The 6,919-nt window shown below is 55.9% G+C and overlaps 1 non-coding gene and 2 pseudogenes across 1 annotated transcript; all 3 read left to right on the top strand.

Moving 5' to 3' along the window:
• The first annotated feature begins 1,080 nt into the window (after positions 1–1,080).
• Positions 1,081–1,199, top strand: LOC123629651 (annotated as a pseudogene).
• Positions 1,200–2,390: 1,191 nt separating this feature from the next.
• Positions 2,391–2,509, top strand: LOC123629660. The gene has a single exon (XR_006732140.1). It is a non-coding gene; the product is annotated as a 5S ribosomal RNA (ribosomal RNA).
• A 3,457-nt stretch (positions 2,510–5,966) lies between these two features.
• Positions 5,967–6,085, top strand: LOC123629650 (annotated as a pseudogene).
• The last annotated feature ends 834 nt before the right edge of the window (positions 6,086–6,919 follow it).

Here is a 6,919-nt window from a genome sequence, read left to right as displayed (position 1 = left end):
TGTCCGCAGTGACCCGAGCTATTTTTGCATTGTGAGGGGTTTCATCGTGGATTTAAACGTATTTAACGTGTTTCAATATCTTGCAATCATTAGACTTGCTGGCGATCAAACCGTCCTGTGTTTGGCAAACGGGAGTCTACTCATTCTGGTTCCTGTGTCTTTTGACGTGACCCTCGTCCTGTTGGATATGGTAGCATCCGCGCTTCCCAGTATGAGAAGCGTGCGTTTCCCGCCCCAGACTTCAAGTCAGCGTATGTCTCCAGTAAGTCTTAGGACCGTTTAATAACGATGGTTGGCGGAGACCACGATCTAGAGGCTGGTGAAATGCACTAGTGTCGAGTTCGCACCTATGTCTCAGCACTTTCCGTGGAAAAACTTAAAAAAAAAAAAAAAAAAAAAAAGAAAAGAAAAGAAAGAAAGAGAGAAAGAAAAGAAAAAAAAATTACAGGAAAACACATTGAGTTTACACTGATAATCCAAGTTCAAACTGAGAACTGAGAGTTTTTTTACATTACTTTACCGATTTCACCTCTTCCTCTCACACCCAGATTCCCAGTACCCAAAGACACCAACAGCATTTCTTCTTTGCAGGATCCCACAGAATAATCGTAGCCATGCACCATAGAACCGTGGACTGGTTCCTACTGCATGAACTAGGAAAGGCGAGGAAGGAACCTTCTATTGTTCCGGCTGCACTGTGAAAATGTAAGAGCTGCCGTCCGCCGAAGCCAGTCTGCTCATGTCCAAGGAGCTCTGAGCCACGTCACACTCCTTTGGAATATTTCCCTGAGCCTTCATGTGGGCTCCTGACGTCTGTAGAATCTGACAAGTCACACATTGTCCTCCCGTTTGTGTCCTCCGTGCTTTGAATAGATGTGCTATTGAGTGTTTGAATTTTGTTGTCATTGGTGTATGTGTTTGTGGCAAAGTGTTGAGTGTTTGGTGTGTATGTAGCAGCTAGAGAGCGAGGCTCTGAAGGCTACTGGGCAGCAGGAGGGCGCGGGGTCGGGTGGGGGGCGCTGGGCCGGGAGGGCCGCGTAGCAGCTGGGCCTCTCGAGGCGTCCGGGGACGGCCGCTGCCGTCTAGGGCCATAGCACCCTGAACGTGCCCGATCTCCTCTGGTCTGGGAAGCTAAGCAGGGTCGGGCCAGGTTAGTACTTGGATGGGAGACCGCCTGGGAATACCGGGTGCTGTAGGCTTTTGCTTCTTCTTTTGTCCCGCCCGCTGGGGGGTCGGGGGTGGGGGGGCCCCCCGCCTTCTGCGCCCGCCCCCACTTTCGCCCTCGGGCCCCGGCCCCTCCCCCCCCTCGGCGCGACCCGCTGCCCCCGCCCGGGGCTTCCTCCCCTCTCCCCCGCTGCAGCACCACCGCCAGGTGGCGGCAGCGGCAGAGCGTCCCAGGCGTTCCGTTGGGCCGGCAGCGGAGCCCCAACCCTGGGCCCCACACCGGGCCGGGGCCGGGCGGCGGGATCCCTAAGTGCCGCTGGGTCTCCTCTCCCCCCGACCCCGCACCCGCCGCCCCGCACTCCGGGACATCGCGTACACCCGGCGCGGGACAGCCCACGGCGGCAAACCGTGTCCTGGGCCCCCGGACACCCGGCCCACCGTGCACTTTCTCTCCGCCGCACACCCGGGCCTCGGGCCCGGGCCTCACGCCGGGCGGGCTCCTCGCCGCCGCCGGGGCTCCCGAGAGACACACCGGCGCGCCGCACAGGGCGAGTCGCTGGCCACCTGGGCAGAGAGGACACACAACAGCACACGGAGCGCACGCACCCAAACCCAAACCACCCACCGGCCCCTTGACCCCTGGCTACACACCCCAAACCCCACCCCAGCGGGCCACAGGATAGCCGGCTCTGGCCCCCCGCGCCGCCCCCCGCCCCCGCGCGGGGGCTGCTGCCACACGCAGGCCCTGAGGGGAATCGGGGCAGAACGGTCCTCCCCAGACGGGGGTGGGGTGGCGGGGTGGGGGGGGACACTGCAGATCTTCAGGACCTCCGGGTGACGGACCAGCGGCAGGCACGGCCCTGCCTCCTCCTCCCGGCCCCGCCCCAAAGCCCCTCCCCACCGTGCCCTCGCGTGGGCCGGCGGAGGGCCCTCTCTCGCGCACTCTCCGGCTCCGGCCCTCCGCTCCCACGCGTGGAAGCCTGTCCCTGCGCGCGTGCCCGTGGGTCTGCTCCTCGGGCTGTGGGACGGCGGTGCGTCCGTGGTTTGGGTGGGGGTGGGAGGGTGCGCGCGCGAGACCCGTGAGGCTCCGCCTGGCCCCCCACCCCCACCCCGATCCGGGCAGGTGGGCTAGCGAAGGGCCAGGGCGGCGGGAGGGACCCGACTGCGCAGGGAGGGACGCGTCGCAGCAGCTCGGCCTCTTGAGGCGTCCGGGGGCGGCCGCCCTCGTCTACGGCCAGACCACCCTGAACGCACCCGATCTCGTCTCACCTCGGAAGCTAAGCAGGGTCGGGCCCGGTTAGTACTTGGATGGGAGACCGCCTGGGAATCCCGGGTGCCGTAGGCTTTTTGCTCTGCCTCTCTTTCTGCCCCGCCCCCCTGGGCTGGGAAGGGGAGGGGGGGCCTTCGCCCTCCGCGCCCGCCCCGGCTCCCGCCCCCGGCCGGCCCGGACCCCGCCCCGTGGCCCCTGGAGAGAGGGTCAGATTGGAGATGTGGAGGCTCAGTCCCCGAGGCTGCCGCCCCTCACACACCTGCCGCAGGCCCGGGCCTCCGGAACTTCGGACCGACCGGCTCTGAATTCAGGACACAGTCTAAAGTTGTCCAAGGAGATGACCACGTTACCACCCTGGGAAAGGAAAAATTGGATCCTATCCATATATGCAGAAGAAGAGAATCTAAACAGTTGGCTATCCGTTCACGGGAACATAACTTAAGAATCCAGATGCGAAGACATCTAGAAACACTTTTCAAACGTCTAAATCTTTAGAAAATATTCTGAAGGATTAAGAGGTAGAAGCATTCTTTGGACAGTCACGAGCAAGACCAGGGTGTCGATAGGAAATCCTTCTGTTCGATACTGCAAGAGACGCTCCAAAAACATACTACAACAAGGGAAAACACTAACAATATATGGGAAAGGAAAATCACCTTTCTTCATTTTCCTCACCTCCTACGGTTCTCAAAATAGAATGTTTGCCCCTATGCGCGGGAGACCTGTAGAAATCCTAGGTGAGTCCAGCAAGATAGCTCTAGATGAAATCAACATTCGATCGATAGTTTCGATATTTCTTGTTTCCTCGCAAATACACAATAATGAATGCAATTCTTGAAAAGGATAACATTCAAAGTCACAGAAAATCCACACAGCACCTACGGGGCAAAGGTGCCAACTTCGATGGAAAACTTAGCAAAAACGTACATGATGGCTCCCATCGATGGAGAGGCTATCCCGTAGTCCTCCATAGACGGACACAGAGTCCCCAAACTAATCATTTCCCCCACATTAATAAATAATCCCATTTAAACAGGGTTTATATCTAGAAACTTACAGTCTGCTTCTTTCTCTTTTTCTTTTAATTTGGGAAAGGGATATGTTAAAGAATGATGATAATGATCATGATTATCATTATGATTATTATATTAAATCGAATTAACCGTACCAAAACCCCACCACTCACCTTATAAAAATGGGAGTTGATGCATATGTCGGAAGCCGCTGTGTATCTTTTTCTCAAGGCGTGGAACCACAAAAACGCTTCTCCCAAACAAATCCCATCTCGACTGTCATCCTTTTCCTTGCTTTTCCTTTGAAAGTTTTTGCTCTCTGTTATAGGACTATCTCATTGAGGTAGTTTGTTAATTTCACAGTTTATAGAATAGATGTGGAACCATTCTGGATTCCTTCTGGGTAACTTGTGTGCCAGGGGAAACCTTCTGTTTGGAGAATACTCCTCGCTTACACAGGAAGCTGCAGTTCATCAGCGCTGCTAGAGAATGGCACTGCACGAATCAGTCGGAAGTATCTTTATCCGATCTTTGAGTAGGTCCGTGTACAAGGGGCTCCCGTGAGGATTACCCTAGATGCTTCCTGGTCACATGTGCCCTATCTTCTCTCTGGTACGTGCTACTCAGAGAATATGCTTGCTCCTGAATTATGCCAGTGTTTATTCATTTCCATTTAGGCTACAGTGTTTTCCAAATGGTCCTATAATTTCGCCTCCCATATCAGCAGGGTGTGTGCAAGAGTTTTCCTCAAAGCCAACACAGTGATCAGTTTCTTAAGTTTCCTCAATCTGGTGAGTTGGAAACTATATCTGGCTTCATTTTTTATTCTGCATTTCCTTGACCAATAATGAGGACACGGGGCCAAAGGCGTATTAAGCGTATTAAACGTAGATATTCTGTAACAGTAATATTTTGCCAATTATATGGGCTACAGATACCTTGTCCTGTTTGCAGCTTGTTTTTGACCCTCTTCATGGTATCTTTGGAAACTTTTCATGATGGGAAATTTGGAATAGAAACAAAATCGGAAAGAATAGTAGAGTATTTTCTCACTCCCCTGACTCAAGAAATCACCAACCCCTGGCCAGATCTTGTTTCTTTTATACCCCTCCTACCTTAAGTTCATGATCCCCTTAATAATATCCCTCCAACGATAAAAAGTCAATATGTTTCTATCAAAGGTAGAGGCTTTCTTCCCTTTTTCAGGGTACTCACAGCCACCTTATTCCATGTAAAAATTTCACCGTGTTAGAGATAACAGCAAGTACTCAATGTTTGCGTTTCCCTGAGACACACACGCTCATTTCAGTTTCTTTGAATCCAGTCCAAATACAGTCCATACCTTGTGAGGGGTTGAGATGTCTTTTGAAAGAGTGTCCATACATCGCGACTAGTCGGGGGCAGCCCCGGTTGTCACCATTTCCCTTTGTTTCCTACCGCTGTCCGCAGTGACCCGAGCTATTTTTGCATTGTGAGGGGTTTCATCGTGGATTTAAACGTATTTAACGTGTTTCAATATCTTGCAATCATTAGACTTGCTGGCGATCAAACCGTCCTGTGTTTGGCAAACGGGAGTCTACTCATTCTGGTTCCTGTGTCTTTTGACGTGACCCTCGTCCTGTTGGATATGGTAGCATCCGCGCTTCCCAGTATGAGAAGCGTGCGTTTCCCGCCCCAGACTTCAAGTCAGCGTATGTCTCCAGTAAGTCTTAGGACCGTTTAATAACGATGGTTGGCGGAGACCACGATCTAGAGGCTGGTGAAATGCACTAGTGTCGAGTTCGCACCTATGTCTCAGCACTTTCCGTGGAAAAACTTAAAAAAAAAAAAAAAAAAAAAAGAAAAGAAAAGAAAGAAAGAGAGAAAGAAAAGAAAAAAAAATTACAGGAAAACACATTGGGTTTACACTGATAATCCAAGTTCAAACTGAGAACTGAGAGTTTTTTTACATTACTTTACCGATTTCACCTCTTCCTCTCACACCCAGATTCCCAGTACCCAAAGACACCAACAGCATTTCTTCTTTGCAGGATCCCACAGAATAATCGTAGCCATGCACCATAGAACCGTGGACTGGTTCCTACTGCATGAACTAGGAAAGGCGAGGAAGGAACCTTCTATTGTTCCGGCTGCACTGTGAAAATGTAAGAGCTGCCGTCCGCCGAAGCCAGTCTGCTCATGTCCAAGGAGCTCTGAGCCACGTCACACTCCTTTGGAATATTTCCCTGAGCCTTCATGTGGGCTCCTGACGTCTGTAGAATCTGACAAGTCACACATTGTCCTCCCGTTTGTGTCCTCCGTGCTTTGAATAGATGTGCTATTGAGTGTTTGAATTTTGTTGTCATTGGTGTATGTGTTTGTGGCAAAGTGTTGAGTGTTTGGTGTGTATGTAGCAGCTAGAGAGCGAGGCTCTGAAGGCTACTGGGCAGCAGGAGGGCGCGGGGTCGGGTGGGGGGCGCTGGGCCGGGAGGGCCGCGTAGCAGCTGGGCCTCTCGAGGCGTCCGGGGACGGCCGCTGCCGTCTAGGGCCATAGCACCCTGAACGTGCCCGATCTCCTCTGGTCTGGGAAGCTAAGCAGGGTCGGGCCAGGTTAGTACTTGGATGGGAGACCGCCTGGGAATACCGGGTGCTGTAGGCTTTTGCTTCTTCTTTTGTCCCGCCCGCTGGGGGGTCGGGGGTGGGGGGGCCCCCCGCCTTCTGCGCCCGCCCCCACTTTCGCCCTCGGGCCCCGGCCCCTCCCCCCCCTCGGCGCGACCCGCTGCCCCCGCCCGGGGCTTCCTCCCCTCTCCCCCGCTGCAGCACCACCGCCAGGTGGCGGCAGCGGCAGAGCGTCCCAGGCGTTCCGTTGGGCCGGCAGCGGAGCCCCAACCCTGGGCCCCACACCGGGCCGGGGCCGGGCGGCGGGATCCCTAAGTGCCGCTGGGTCTCCTCTCCCCCCGACCCCGCACCCGCCGCCCCGCACTCCGGGACATCGCGTACACCCGGCGCGGGACAGCCCACGGCGGCAAACCGTGTCCTGGGCCCCCGGACACCCGGCCCACCGTGCACTTTCTCTCCGCCGCACACCCGGGCCTCGGGCCCGGGCCTCACGCCGGGCGGGCTCCTCGCCGCCGCCGGGGCTCCCGAGAGACACACCGGCGCGCCGCACAGGGCGAGTCGCTGGCCACCTGGGCAGAGAGGACACACAACAGCACACGGAGCGCACGCACCCAAACCCAAACCACCCACCGGCCCCTTGACCCCTGGCTACACACCCCAAACCCCACCCCAGCGGGCCACAGGATAGCCGGCTCTGGCCCCCCGCGCCGCCCCCCGCCCCCGCGCGGGGGCTGCTGCCACACGCAGGCCCTGAGGGGAATCGGGGCAGAACGGTCCTCCCCAGACGGGGGTGGGGTGGCGGGGTGGGGGGGGACACTGCAGATCTTCAGGACCTCCGGGTGACGGACCAGCGGCAGGCACGGCCCTGCCTCCT

This window comes from Lemur catta, unplaced genomic scaffold, assembly GCF_020740605.2.
Source record: "Lemur catta isolate mLemCat1 unplaced genomic scaffold, mLemCat1.pri scaffold_197_ctg1, whole genome shotgun sequence".
In the NCBI taxonomy this organism is placed as follows: domain Eukaryota; kingdom Metazoa; phylum Chordata; class Mammalia; order Primates; family Lemuridae; genus Lemur; species Lemur catta.
This window is presented reverse-complemented; position numbering and strand designations above follow the sequence as displayed.